This window comes from Rousettus aegyptiacus, unplaced genomic scaffold (assembly GCF_014176215.1).
Source record: "Rousettus aegyptiacus isolate mRouAeg1 unplaced genomic scaffold, mRouAeg1.p scaffold_m13_p_8, whole genome shotgun sequence".
Taxonomy (NCBI): domain Eukaryota; kingdom Metazoa; phylum Chordata; class Mammalia; order Chiroptera; family Pteropodidae; genus Rousettus; species Rousettus aegyptiacus.
Genome location: NW_023416311.1, coordinates 68,577,587 through 68,593,290, shown reverse-complemented (window position 1 = coordinate 68,593,290; position 15,704 = coordinate 68,577,587). Strand labels below are relative to the sequence as shown.

The following is a 15,704-nucleotide window of genomic DNA, read 5'->3' as shown; positions in this document are numbered from 1 at the left end:
TTTCTAAGAGTAATTTTTATACCTTTGTATTGCATATCTAATTTCTCAATGAGGATGATATCTCCCCACGGGGAACCAAAATTGGTCTTGTGAGGCAAAAACATTTTATTCTTTTTATGTATAAAGCATAGATACATATACAGTACATAAATAAATATATACTATATCTATGATACTAAAATCTCATGGAAAGGGAATTATTTTAAAAAAAAAGTCTCAAAAACTCTTGGGAGTGGGGACAATAATGAAAATATTTTTGCATAACCCTAGTCAAAGTATACACAGAGGCACCAGCGTAGAGCACAAATAGTCTGTTCTGGACTTTCATGCTTTTGGACTGGGGAAAAAGTTATTTTCGTAGTTTAGTAGTGAGCTGAGTCCAAGGGCATGCACCTGTTAGCAGAACACAGGTTTATCTATCAGGCTCCTTTTGGTTGAAGGGACAGAATTGCTCAGATTGCTTCAGACCCTGAAGAGCCTAGTGAAGGACTAGCAGGCAGGAGTAGGACGTGGGAGCGTGAAGGGTGTTTGCAACGTCTAGCGTAAGTTATCTCCCCCAGAAGCAGCAGGTTCTTTATTCTTTACATCTCAGCCAATGATGAGCTCCTTTTGAGCTCCTGGGATTTTTTTCTACTTTAAGTCCTCCTTCTAACTCAACAGTCCTCTCCCCATTTCTGTGACAAAGTCCTGGGAGAGAATCTAGACCACTAAGTCCTGCCATTTTCATTTGAGCGGAGCTGAACGCAGGGGCCGTGCTAACAGACCTCTGGCCACTGAAGGTGGGCCGTCCTGGGTCAGCTGCTGTGTCAGCCTCATTAGGGTGGGATTTGGACATAGCTGCCTGTGCCTGAGGAATTTTCTGAGGCTACTTCTCTGAAGTTTGTGGCCAGAATTCCCTGTGAACACAGATTTCTGAGGAGTGAGGAGGGGCATCCTCAGGCCTCACCTGAATGCTGTGAGGCTTAAAGTATGAGCGTGAGTGTTTGACATAGGGAGTCATCACTGAAGATTTTTCACTGAAGTTCCCTTCAACATCTACTTGGACAAAGAATTTGAAGTTTTATTTAAACTTCTTAAATTAAAGCTTGTATAATGCCTTAATATCAGGAAAGAAAAAGTTAGTGTAAACTTTTTGAGTAACTCAGAGATGGCTCTTACAGCTCATATGTTCTCTCTCCTGAAATTGTGAGAAGCTTGGATAAAAATTCTATTATCTTCACCTCTGTTTCTTCAACATTTAGTACAATATCTGACATATGGAAATATTTCAGGAAATTTTGAGACCTAATGCTGGTCTTGCACGTGGCAGAGACGACTACTTTTGAAAATTTGAACATAGTCAAAGGGCAGTTAGTAAGGCTATGGAAAGTCCTTACATACTTTAGTTCTGCACATTAATGTTTATTAGGTTACATTTAAAATTTTTTAATTAAAATTTCTGAGCATCAATTATGAAAAAAAGATTAGAAGGGAAAATGTAACATGTAAGACAAACATGAATTTTGTTAACATATAAGAGCCTCTTTCAAATAAGTAAATAAGGAAATATTCAATTGGAGCTTTTTTTTTTTTTCTGGCCTACTTTATTAGATAATTCACTTTAAAAAACAAGCATATGAAAGATGTTCAAACTCATTAATCAAAGAAAGGCTAATTATAAAAACATCCCATTTTACCTACCAAATTGACAAGGATTAAAACATGATCCCTACTGTTAGGGTTAAGGGAACAGGCATTCATACCTCTCATGTGGGAGTATAAGTAATATGCAATCTTTTGGGAGGATGATTTGACAACAGATATTTTTATGACACAGCAAATTCCTCCACAGGGGTGTTCATTGCTATGTTATTTACAAAAGTGAGAAATTATAAGCAACATGAATGTCTAGGGATAAATGACTGGTTAGTTAAATGATATCAATACAAATGATGGATTTGAGGCCATTTGTGAAGTCTAATGATATTGTGTAACTGAAACAGAATTATACAAAATAATATCTAAAGTATGTATTGTACTCATAAACATTTATAAATTTTCTTGATATTTATTGCTGGAACAAACATTATAGGTCTTTCTGATACTTTTCAAAATTTCTTGAATTTTTATAATAAACCAATAATCACTTCTGTAATCAGGAAAAATCATTTAATAAAACAAAGCACAGCATATGAAAATAAAAGCAAGTCTTAGCTAAGTGTGTTACATGCCGTTGAGTTTGCTCTGACTCTTGGCAACCCTATGAATGAGTGATGTCTGCATGTCGTGTCCTCAGCTGCCCCGTTCAGCTGTAGACTCATGCTGCTTTTATGTAGTTAATTCATCTCATATTTAATCTTCTTCTTTTTCTGTTGCTATCTATTTTCCCCAGTATTATTGTCTTTCCCAAGGACCCTTGCCTTCTCATGATGTGCCCAATGTAGGTCAGCTTCATTTTGTCATTTTTGCCTCCAGCGATGTTTCAGGCTTGATTTGCTGTTGGACCCACTTGTTTGTCTTTCTGAGGGCCGGGGTATCTGCAGAGCTTTCCTCCAACATCATATCTCAAATGAGTCAGTTTTTTCCTATCAGCACTCTTTACTGTCCAACTTTCACATCTGTACATAGTAATTGGAAATGGATGGTGTGGATGACCTTAGCCTTGGTCTCTAATGACATATTTTTGATGTTTACTTAATAGGATACATATCACTATAATGCCTTAATGATTATTTTCTTTCAAAGTTCCTTCCCCAGTGACAAAACAAGGAAAAATGGCTTGATAAAATGTTAACTGTACTATTTTACAGGTTATTAAAAGAGAGACAGATAGAAGCAGCATAGAATTATGGAAAGAGCAAGAACTTCTCAGTAGATGGTCCTGGGTTGACCACGGCTGTAGCTCTGGGACCCAGGGTGTGGGACCTGCGGTTTTCCCATCTGTGAAATGGGAATCTTAACAGTGCTTGTCTTCAGAGGACTGTCATAGGGAAAAATGAGGCAGTGTGTGTGAAGCACTTAGCACAGAGGGTGACTCAGTGAACAGGTGGCTCTTACGAGGAAAAACCTCTTAGGAGGGTATATCACGTCCTTCCAGAGAACCAGACCTGAAAATCATGAATTAAGGAAGGATTACTCACTTTACAGAGAATAACTATTGTGATGGTATATTTGTTTTCTATTACCTAACCTAAACTTAGCAACTTAAAACAGCAAATGTTTATCATCTGACAGTTTCTGTGGGTCACAAATCTGGCCACAGCTTAATTGTGTTCCCTACTTAGGGTCTCTGGAGGCTGCCCTTAAGGTGGTGACAGGCTGGATTCTCATCCAAAGGCTCAACTAGAGAAGCAGCTACTTCTCTCCCTGCTCATGTGGTTGTTGGCAGCATTCAGTTTCCTGAGGACTGGTAGCAGTTTGCTTCTTCAAAGTCAGCAAGTGAGTAGGAAAAGAAAGACAAGCACAAATTCACTAGCAAGACGGAGTCTTCTGTATAACACAGTTCAATCATGGGGATGACAGTCTGTCGCCTTGGCCACATTTTGTGGGTTAGAAGCAAATCACAGGTCCTGCTTGCATTCAAGGTGATTAACAAAGGTGTGATCACCATGGGGGCAGGGGGATCATATCAAAGGGGTCAGTTTGTTACAAGTGATATTTACAGTCACATGTGTTTCAAACACGGTAGAAAACAAATGCACGATTTTAGAAAGTAATTTGATTGGGAAAAATGTTGGTTTATATCTTAATAACATTGATTGGAAAGCAGGATGAAACCCCATTGGGCTTGTTTAATATGAATTGTAAAGGCCACTAACAAATTGCCTTCTGTAGTTTAGAGCTTGAGGACACAGCTCTGTTCCTTGAAAAACCTGGTTATCTGAGATTTTCCAACCTAGGATGCTTTTGGTGGTGGTGGTGGGGGGCAACTCAAGACTTAACTATTTTGTAATTGGAATATCACTTCAAAGATGATTTTTAGAAATCTTTTCTAAAATGTAGGACTACTTTTATTATTTGTGCAGTCTTTATAATAAAGATCGACTTCAGTGAAAATAAAAATTGCTTTGTTTCACCCAGATTCATTGTTAAGCTTGAAACTCATTTGTTCTCTAGATTAAAAAAAAAAAAAAAAGCCATTTGCTTTGTTTGTTTTTAACTTGGCATTCTCAAATGAGAAGCGTGGCACTTGGTGTTCTCTGCTGGGCCCCCCCTCCTTACACTAGCTGAGTTATTAGGCTTAGTCAACACTCTTCTGTATAGGAAAATGTTCGTGAATCACGCTAAGAAGTTTATGGGTATTATAAAAAGACCAAATGAGATTGCTATTTGAGATGAGTGTACTGAAATGTCAAACACTATATTGTTTTAGAGGTACATTTGTAATCCAGAGGGGTGATCAATCACACCCTTAAACCAAAGGTTAAGAGGCCTTTCTGAATATTGGAACTTTTTCCTGCCGTGAACGGATATGCTTGAACACCATGTTATGGTGCTTCCTGTCACTGCAGGTTGGGGTCCTTGTGTGTCAGTAATAGACTATTTTATAATTTCTGCTTACTCAGCATCTCCTAAGTGTCTGGCTGATAGACCAAACTCAGCAAGGCAATGTTAAGCCATGGGCCATCTCAGAGTATGGAACTTCAGTAAAAGGGAAAATTAAACCTCCCAACTTTCTGACCAAAGACCCTGTGTGATCCTCACCATACACATTCACACTGAACATCGTGTGCATATTAGAATTAAAAACAAAGAGATGTGTCAGCATTCTCTTGGGCCAATTGTTTGCCAGAAAACAGGGTTATATAAACAGATATCTACACATTTCCATTTTTCTTAATGCCACACTTTTGCATGGTGCTTAACTTTCTGAAGTGTTGTCATATCTTTTCTTGATAGAAAGAATCCATCTGAAGTGTGGAGGGGAGGCATCCAACCAAATAATGCTATAATCAGTCTTAGTTCAGTTAATCATTCTTGAATTAAAATAGATTTTTCAAAACTTTGTGGGAATAATGCAACAAAAATAGTTTAATGTGTCCTGACTTTGTCTGAAGTATGAAATAATTTGTTTTATTTTTAAAAGTTGGAGAATTTTTGAACATCTTATGAGAGGTTACTCCTAAATATAGGAAGCCTAATGTGAAGTTTAGGTTAACTTTTTAAAAATTCTGTTGTTAAATTTTTGATTTTCTTATTTATTTAAAGTTCTTAATTAGTTTTATTGTGGTACAGATTGACCTTTGATGCCATGCCTTCCTATTTTGTTGTGGAGTCTTAGCAAGAAAGGAAGCATCACTGGTTACTTTTCTTTCAAAAGTAAGAAAGAAAAGAGTATTCTTTCATAGGTGACATGCATTCTCCTGTTGGTTAGTGCCATTTAGAGATGTCTGATTAGAATCTTGCATCCCACAAGACTTGATCTGGTTGCTGGATTCTTTCCAAATGCCCTGCTAAAGCTCTGAACCCCTGAATGATCAGAGCTAATGCTGACTTTGGCAGTGGTCTTGACTTTTAGAGCATCATATACTCAGAGAGGAGCGTGCTTCACCAAAACAATATCAGGATAATGATCAGGCCTCAGACCTATGGGTGCATTCCTCCCTGCCCTTGCCTTTCATCAGCCTGCGGCTGCTGACTTCTATTTGACAGCTTTTATCCTGGTGAAAGGGACAGGCAGAATAGTTGAGTACAGCTCAGCTGAGTGCCTTCAAAGTGAGTGAGGGCGAGGGAGCTAGTCACCATGTCTCCACTGCGCAGGTTATCAGCTGAAAAGGTCCTTTTCACCTGTCTGATCTTGTTATTACCACTATTCTCTTGCCACTCTCCCCCAGGTGTGCTACCCTGTGTAATCAACATTTAAATACGTAAATTCCTCTAGACTCAGTACCAGGCTTGCTTCTCTCCTCAGTCTGTACTTTCTCTTTGTGCTATAGATAGACGTAGGTGAAGCTTCCTGATGACTCCCAAATGCGTATCTCCAACCCAAGCCTCTTCTCTGACCCCCAGCTCTGTGTATCATTGCAAACTCAACATTCTTTACTACTTCTGTGTACTATTTCAAACTTTAAATGTTCGGATATAAATTCATTTCTTTGTAACACCTCCCAAATATAACCATTTCCCCAATAACAAGATCACAGATTTGGTCTCCTAGTCCTCTTCATATGAAAAGCACCATTATCTCTCCCTCACCCTCTGTATTCAAGAGTGCCCACATTCTATCAGTTCTGACTTTTAAATCTCTGCCCTTAATCAGGCCTAGCATGATCTGGTCCTGCCTCATTCACTCATCTCCAGCCACTGCCACCAACCTCCAATCCCACCCAGCCACATCGGTCACCTCTCTGTCTCTTGGGTGGACCCTTCCCACATTAGAACCCTCATCCAAGACCCTAGTTGCTAAAGCGCCCTCTTTCCTGGTTACCTCCCACCATTCTTCTGATTTCATTTTAGGGCTGTGTCCTCAGAGGAGCCTTCCTATGATGCTCAAATGAGGTCTGTCTCTAAGCTCTTAGGGGCTGTATAGCTCCCTCAGAAGAGATTTAGTTCCATAAAAGTAGTCTTTGCTTACTGCATATGCTCTTTGCCAGCACAAGGTAAACCTTTGACAAATATTTGTCGAGTTAATGAATGACACTAGGCACTGTGCCCCGCAATTTACATCTATCATCTCATTCAGTCCTCCACACTAGCGGTCCCCAACTTTTTTGGCACTAGGGACCAGTGCTTCTATGAGAATAATGTTGATGATCGAAGGTGGAGCTGAGGTGGTAATGCTAGCACTGGGGAGTGGTTGCAAATACAGATGAAATTTTGCTTGCCGACCTGCCACTCGCCTCCTGCTGTGCAGCCCCTGGTCTGTATGTGGGGGAGGGTTGGGGACCCCGCTCCAGACAGTACTCAAATTGCTTACTGCACTTGCCAAGACCACTCTGGAAGCAAGGTACAGTGGAGTCACCTAACTTTCAAGCCTAATATACAGAAAGTGCTCAAGTAAAGAATAAGTGTTTAAGTAAAGAATAAGGGTCTCCATATTTGTATAGTCAAGACCTCCTTATGACTAATGATGGTTCCTGGTAAGTGTTGGAGTTGCTGAGCAGAGGGGTAGTTGTGGGGAAATGTTTATAAGAGAGGAATAAAGTTGGGTCCCAGCATAGGACTTTCTGTTCCCATCGCTGGCTTTCTCAAGGAAGAAATGGTTGCAGCTTTTAGAATTTATTAATAAATTAGTGACAATAAAAGGAGAAAGGAGCAGGACTTTTTCTTATAAGGGACACTGAGGGAAGCTTTGAAGAGACTTGAATTTTATGGGTGTTAATTTCCTTAGGGTAGTTTCTTTACAAAAAAAATTTTAAAAAAAAATCTTTATAAGCTTTGAGAAATCGTAAAACTGATCAACAGATTCTGCTGCCAAACCTCTAAGTGACACTCCAAGTCCACCTGCTTCCTGAGATGGTCTGCCCTCCAGAGCTACACAGGTTTATCCCTGATCTCTGGGCTTGTAGCTTTTAATCAGACTGCTTTCGGCTTCTTTTCTCGCCACCAGTTTAGTTCTTATCTTTTTAGATCCCATTTATTCACTCAAGAAATATTTATTAAGCCACCCATATGTTCCAAGAAAGTTTTCCAAATAAGTATTGGCAACTGCAATGAAGAAGTGTCTTCCTTAAATGAATGTATGGAGATAATTGGCATATGTTCCTTTTATAGAAAATGGTAGGCAAGAATATATTACATTTCAGATCATCTCTAGTGGGGCTTTGGAGATGGATTCTTCCACTCATTCTCATTGACTGTTTGTGTTAAAAATCAAACTATTTTAAGACAGAAATTTTATTAAACCTTAACTATTAGCCAAAAGATAGAATTTTCTATTAGAGAATAGGGTCCTGAATCTTCTCCCAAAATAGTTGCTGTGTATCTAAACACAGAGAGTGTAAGGCAGATTCACAATGTGGAACTCACACTTTGGGTAAGGCTTCTGTATTGTCAAAGGGCAAAGTTAAAAACCCCTAAGTAACCCTGGACTTCATGGGTTCCCAATCCCTCCCATGCCGAGCTAACACATACTAACCTTTCTGCTTTAGTAGCTAACTTTCCATTACATGAAATCAAAACCCTTTGATTGCTTTCTTTATTGGTGACCTTTAAGAGATAACATGCGCTTCTTGGTGTCAGTCTCTAAAGAAACCAAACTCTAAGGTGTGATACCATCTATTGAATTAAGCAAGGATAAAGCTAATTAGAACTACAGTGAGACTGGGGTGGTTCTCAAGTATTACCCAGCCTTAACTGAGGATACAATATTTAGCTTTTTATTTTATTTCTATTCATTCATTCATTCATTCATTCATTCATTTTACGCCTACAGCACCTAGTCTTCCTAAGTGGTCTCCCATCCAAGTACTAACCAGGCCCTACTCTACTTAGCTTCCAAGATCAGACAGGATCCAGCCTGTTCAGGGTGGCACGGCTGTAAGACATGATATTTAGATTTTTAGACTTATCGAGAATCTCTGTCAGTTTTTATTTAAAAGTATTTTTCCTGACAGTGACAATATTTTGCTTCTAACAACTGTTTACTATGTATATAAGTTTTATAAAATGTTACATTTAAACTCTCATAGCCGTGGCTAGGTTTAATGCTTTTTGTTGGTGGAAAACTTAGAGATGTGAAACAATTAATAGCTGCTTTATTGAGTGCTTCCTCTGTGCCAGGCGCTGTGTTAAATCTTTTAAGCAGGGTATCTTGGTTAGTCCTTACAGCGCTACTTTGAGGAACATGGTATTTTTCCCAAAATACACTTTTTAAAACCCCTGAATTTTCAGAGATTAGCTTGCTCAGAGTCAGGGCAGAAGGAAAGCTCTGCACTTGAACCAAGTCTGTCTGCCATCAAAGCATTACTCTTTATAGGGACAGTGGTCTGAAACTGGTAAAATCTTGCATATTAAAATACTTCCATTGGTTTGTATGTTTCAAATTGCTGGAATTCCTTATAAACACATTTGTGAGACTGATGTTTACTAACATCTCATCTTTCAAATAAACCACAGTTGTATCGATCTGACACTGGTGAGTTAGCCGAAGCTGTTAGGCCAGCTGACACCTAAAAAAGCTAAGCCTGAAAAGGCTGCATATTTCAACTATATGACATTCTGGAAAAGGGAAAACTATGGAGACAGCAAAGAGATCAGTGGTTGCCAGGGACTTAGGAGGGGGTGGGCAGAGGAATGAATAGGTGGAATGCAGGATGTTTAGGACAGTGAAACTATTCTGTATGATACTGGTAATAGTGGCTATATGTCATACATATGTCAAAACCCATAGAATGTACACCAAGAGTGAGCCTTAATGTAAACCGTGGGCTTCAGTTAATAATAATGCCTCGTTTTTGGCTTGTCGGTTGTAACAAAACTTACCATCCTAATATAAGATATTAATAATAGGGGGAAACTGAGAGAGGAGGATGTGGGAAATATCTGTACTTTTTCTTTAATTTTTCTGTAAACCTAAAACTGCTCCAATAAAGTCTTTTCTTAAAAAAAAAAACAAAAAAAAAAACTAATTCTCAAGCCTTTTCCTCCAATTTCAGAATTTCCTTTAAAAATTTTAAAATTGTGGACCCCAGGTCCTAAAAAGTCAATCATATTTAAAATTCCGCTGTCCTTCACCACACGCCTGATCTTTTGCTATCTCTCCGGATGACCTTTTCCATATCTGCTTTTCTTTTTCCAGCTGCCAGGGTGCTAGCTGCTTGCATTCGCTCTGCCCACTCCCAGCCTGTCCCGCATGCTGCCATTCGATTAATCTTCCAGAAATGTGGCCCCGATCGTATTATTTCCCTGGCCAAAAGCCTTTGTCTGTGCCCCTCTCCCACCTCAATTTCTCTATCAACTGCATCTGGAGCCTGTACTCCATGAAGCTTTGTTGGAAGCAATTGTTTCTTGAAATCAGAAACGATTTCTGTTAGCACATACATGGTTGATAACTTTGTTGACATTTGTTCTAATAGTCTTGTATTAAATGTTATGTTCTACTGTACTTGCCTCGCCCTCCCTTCCCAATCAGCCTGTGTTGTTTGATGGTAAAGACTGTGTTTTCCCTCCACCATTGTTTCTGAGTCACACTGTAGTGCTTTGAATACAGAAGTAGGCCCTCCAAGAATGCATTCAGCTGAACTCAGTGTATTTGTGTTCCCGGTCTCTTTGTCCAGATCCCAGCTAGTTAGGTGAAATGAAAGGGAAACCTATCGCCCATGTGACAGGCATTGTGATACTCAGTACAATAGCTCAGATGTTTCTGACATTAGAGTCTTGTAATTTATGGTGTTTGATTTCTGGCACATTTATTTGGGGTTTGTAGCCACTGCTTTGGCTGACCTCTACCGTGTCTTGAGTTAAGAGTTTAGATCAGCATTAACAATTTTTAACCAGGACATTTTAAGCCAGTCAAACATCAATCCACATGCTTTTCCAAAAGAAATCCTGTTGCATAATAAATGGATGCCTTTGCTATCTTTCCTGTTAAAAGATTGAAAATGATATGTAAATGATGCTGTTACTTAGATAAGTGTTTATACATTCTTTGAGAATTGAGGAATCTTTTGACTATTTTGTTAAGTAATTCTTCTGAATAAAACTTTTCAGAAAAATCTTTTGTGGCTTAATTCCAGTAAAACATGTTCGACTGAATGAAAATGAATTCCACATATCTCCTAGGTCTTTTTCTTTTTCCTAAAAGGTGGGGTGAGAGAAATACTTAGTAGCTCAGTTATTGCCTCTAACATTTAAGAGTTCATCTTCAAGAAACATAGTTAATTTGAAAGATTATAGCTTGAGGACAGAGGTAAAAAGTATGCATCTATAGAACCAAATTTGTTTATTTGCTTTCAAAATTATTTAAGCAAAAAAAAAAAATATTTAAGCAAAGCACATTTCACCAACTTGAATTTCAATTTGAGAGATGTCCAGATGTTAAGTGGCAGGACTCCAGATACTGAAAGTGCTGTGCTTTTAGAAAAATAGTCATTTTTTGTTTTGTTTTCTTTTGTTTCTTTAAAAAATAAAGGTCAGCAGAGAGATCAGCAGGAAAGTCAGAACAGAAGCAGATTGAGAGATATAAATGTTCTCACTGAGGAACAAGGGGGTAATCTTTAAAAAAGGAGATAGTTTAATAATAGTATATAGGAAATGGGCTTAAGATTTTTACTTTACTATAAACTCAGTATAAATCAATAATGCAATTTGGTTGCCACCAATGTTACTCAAATATTAAGTTTTTAAAATATGTTTTATTGTTTTCGAAGAAAGATAAGCATTCTACTAGAGTTTCAGGTATTATGTATTTTTTAAGCTTTTGTATTTGTTTGGCTTACAAAAATATAAAGCTATAACAAAACTTAAGTCCACTCATGATATTTCTCATCAAATTTTAGGTCTATGTTGGACTATATTTGAATTAACATTTTTTTGAATTCTCCAGAATAATAGAAACATTATTAATTGGTCAGAAGAGCACAAAATATAATGAGAATTGTAGAAAATATGGAGGGGAGAGATTATGTGATTACTTTAGTCATCAGGTTGCTTTCCGAGGAAGAATTGCTATCTTACCTTGAAATTTTGTTTCCAGTGCCAATTTAGAAATTGGCAAAGATACTTCTATTTGTAAATGCTGTTTTTAAAGAAATACATATAGAAGGTGAGATGGTGGTCCTCTTCTCTGTGACTGGGATTCTTGAGCAACTGATAGAACAGCTGGTAATACAGTGAAGAAAATGGCAGCTTGAGACCAAATAATGGTGGTCAGTAATAATTTAAGTGGTCTATTTAATTTACCAAGGAAGATAAAATAAGTTTTTCCTCCTGAGGCAGGTCACTGCTTAAACGATAAGAGAAATAATATTAGGGATCTCATATGCCTTTAGTCCAGAATATCTTTTGACTTTGTGTATCTCTGGATGCCTGCACAAATATGCATCAGCTATCTGTGTGACATAATTTCAGGGAGGTGAGTACACACTCACATCTGCCTTTTGAATTTGCTCACTGCTACCTTGAGTTTTGTTCCCCTAATGAGAGCCAACTCTTGATTTCATAATTAGAAGATAGAACATGCAAATGCAAATTACAGTAATATTTTTACTCCATTTTACATTCTAATCTGTTATATTTTTGGAACAATGTAAAATATTAGGTATATAAGGAAGAAAACTTAAAGCAGAGAATTTTTGTTTCTTTTTACTTCACTGAAGGAGCTGGGTATTGGGGAAAAGGTTGGGTAACGATAATTAGAAATTACATCTATCACTTACTCCATTGTGTGATCACTGAACTATTTCCTCAAATGGAAAATTAGCTGTTGTAAAGGTTAAATGTAAACCTATCTAAAGCATCTAGTTTATAGTAGGAACTCATTAGAATGGTAATTTTGCATAAGTGGAAGAAAGGATATCAATAGAGAGAATTAGAGACTGCAACTTTGATATATATTTACACATGGTGATTCTGCCTACTGATGCTAAATAGTAATTGGATAGAGGATATTTGCCCAAAGTCACCTTGAATTTATCAGCTATCTGCCAAAAATTATTGATGCAGTTGGTATAACCACAGAAAAGATTCATTTAAGATATTTTTGTCTGATTCTTAATATTTAGGAGATTAAAAGTTCTTTGTGGAGCTTTAAAATTTTTCATTTGAATTTTGTTAACAATAAATGTCATTTGGGTCCAGTGCTAATTTTTGTAAATTAAAACGACTGAATTTCAAGTTTTTTGTTTATACATATTGAAAATTTTGTGTCAGGAAATTCCTGTTAGAAATTTGTCAAACCAGGTTCTACTCACAAAGCAGAGGACATATGACAATGAGTCTCCTATCTTAAGAAGCCCATTTTTTATTATATTTTAAATTTATCTACATTTTAATGCACTTTTCAGCATAAAGTTGTACACGTTTTAACAATTGCGTATATTCGTGTACCCCCACCACAATAATGCTGCAGACCCGTTACGTCACCCCAACAATCTCCCTTGTGCTGCTCCTTTATCATCAAACACTCTCCCTACTTCTAACCCTTGGCAACCACCGATCTATAGTTTTGCTTTTTCCGGGATATCGTAAGAATAGAATCATACAGTAGAAACCTTTGGAGACTGGCTTCTTTTACTGGGCATACTGCATTTGAGACTCATTCCTGTTGTTCTGTATGACAATAGTCCATTCCTTTTTGTTGTTGAGCAGTATTCTATTGTAGGGAGGTACTGCAGTTTGTTTGGAGGACATTGGTAGTGTTTGGTTGTTGGCCATTATGAATAGAGCTGCTATAAGCTTTCGTGTACAGAGTTTCGTGTAAGTGTAGTAATCTCTGGGATTACTATCTCAGAGTGGGAATGCTGGGTCATATGAAAGTATATGGTTAACTTTGTAAGAATTTGCCAGATAATTTCCCAGAATTGTACCATTTTACATTCCTGTTTGCAGTGTATGAGAATTGTTCAGCATCTTCTTTAACATTTGATATTCTCAATTTTTTTTGTATTTTTGTCGTGCTTTCTTTTAATCATTCTAACAGATGTGTGGTAGTATATGAGTGTGATTTACTATTTTGCATTTTCCTAATATCTAATCTTGTGCTTATTTGAAAAAGTATATGCCAAAATATTTACCCCATTTAAAAAATTAGGCTTCTTATTGTTGAGTTTTGTAACTTTTCATACCAATCCTTTGTTGGATGTATGATTTTGTTTTTGTTTTTTGTTTTTTGTTTTGTCTGTAGCTTATATTTTCACTCTCTTTAGTGTGGTCTTTCATAGAGCAAAAGTCTTTAATTTTGATTGTTCGATTTATCAGTTTTTTTTTTTTATGATTTGTGTTTTTGGTGTTCTATCTAAACACTTTCTGCCTAACCCAAGGTCACAAAGATTCTCTGTAGTTTTGTTGTCATTGTCGTTGTTGTAGTTTTATGTTTTACATTGGGTCTGTGATACATTTTGAGTTAAATTTTGTTTAAGATATGAAGTATAGGTTGAGTTTCATTTTTTTTGCTTACGGATTTCTAATAGTTCCAGCACCATTTGTTGAAAAGACTACTCTTTCCCATTAGATTGCCTTTGTGCTTTTGTCAAATATCAGTTGATTATATTTGTGTGCTTCTGTTTCTGGACTATTCAGTTCATTGATCTGTGTTTCTGTCCTTTCGTTAATACTACAGTACATCTTAAAATTGGGTAGAGTCCTCTAGCTTTGTTTTATGTCAAAATTGTTTTAACTATTTAAACCATTTTGACTTTTTGTATAAAGTTTATTATTAACTTGTCTATACCTCAAATTGGGATTGTGTTAAATCTATAGATCAATTTGAGAATCAACTTCTTTACTATATTAAGTCCTCCCGCCCATGAACATTATAGTTCTTATCATTTATCCAGGTTATCTCTGAGTTCTTTCATCAGTGTTTTGTAGTTCTTATCTATTTTTAAAGAAGAAGCATTCATTGATTCTGATGCCTTAGGCATTTTTCACCTTTTCTTCTTAACAAAAAAAAAATGTTTTTAAAAATTTGATTTTATTTTCCTTTATTGCATTAACAACATCAGGAAACTCAATCATTTGTCCAGATTTCCATCTTATTTAGTGCTGGACACAGGCCCTTAATGATAGAATGTTCCCCTTGATGGAGCAGTGACCCTATGTACCAATCCCACTAATCAAGTCAGCTTTTCCTAAGTTACAGTGGAGGAGAATGTGTCTTCCTGTCACTCATTCCTATTTCTCTCCTCTTCATTTTAAGTTACAGTTTCTGTATTTGGGGGGAAAAGCAAGCAAAATCTAATTTATAATGGATAGAACCAGTTGTCCATTAAACAATAGAAAACTGAGTCATAAATTCTGTCTTCATAAAACTCCTCCGTACTTTCGGAAAATGACTCATTTTTAGGCAACGTCTGCCATAGATAGTTGCCAGAAAGTGATCTAACTTGGATAAGTTTGATGCCTTGTACAAGTTTCAGGGTCCCTGTAGAGAAAGCATTAAGAACCAGAGACCATTGTATGTATGTCTTTTTGCCAGGGTTACTAATCCATCCACACAAGTCAGTGTAGTATTTGGAATGTTCCGGTTCGGTTTTTCTCAAATAGTAGCTTACTTCAGAATCACCTGGAAAGCATGTTAAAACGCAAGTTGTTGCGACCCAACCCCAGAGTTTCTGATTCAATGGGTCTGGAATGGGCCCAAGAATTTACACTTCTAAAAAGTTCCAGGAGTTGCTAAGGCTGCTGTTTTGGACGTGACTTTGACATCCATTCCTCCGGTTTATATGTCTGAGTCACTAAAAAGAATGGATGGTTTTTAAAAATTCAGCCAACTGAATCTCCCTAAGATCTAAAAATGAACTCATTCTCAGAAGTAATGGCATGGATTTATTCTCAGGCATCTTGTGTTATTGAATGGAAATGGGAGCTCCCCCACTCAGGAACCTGGTCTACCGCCAATGTGGAGTGAGGGAAGAGAGCTGTGTCATGTTGCTTTCTGCCCTCTCCTTTTGTCAAACCAGGATGGGATAGATCTCTAGAAATTTAACAACTTATTACGTTAAGGTTACCTCTCAGTTACGCTTGCCTGTAGAAGCTATAAAATGTTTGAATTTGTTTCTTTCATGTAGTCAAAGAATTTCATGCTAAAATTTGTAAATCGATAGCAGACTTAACTTGGATGCAGG

The 15,704-nt window shown here is 37.2% G+C and overlaps 1 protein-coding gene and 1 pseudogene across 2 annotated transcripts in view; one reads left to right on the top strand and one right to left on the bottom strand.

Annotated features, from left to right (window-relative positions):
- The window catches only part of IQGAP2 (IQ motif containing GTPase activating protein 2), a 248,303-nt gene that overhangs the window by 71,254 nt on the left and 161,345 nt on the right, over positions 1-15,704 (top strand). The window lies entirely within an intron of this gene.
- On the bottom strand, positions 8,345-8,463 carry LOC118607012 (annotated as a pseudogene).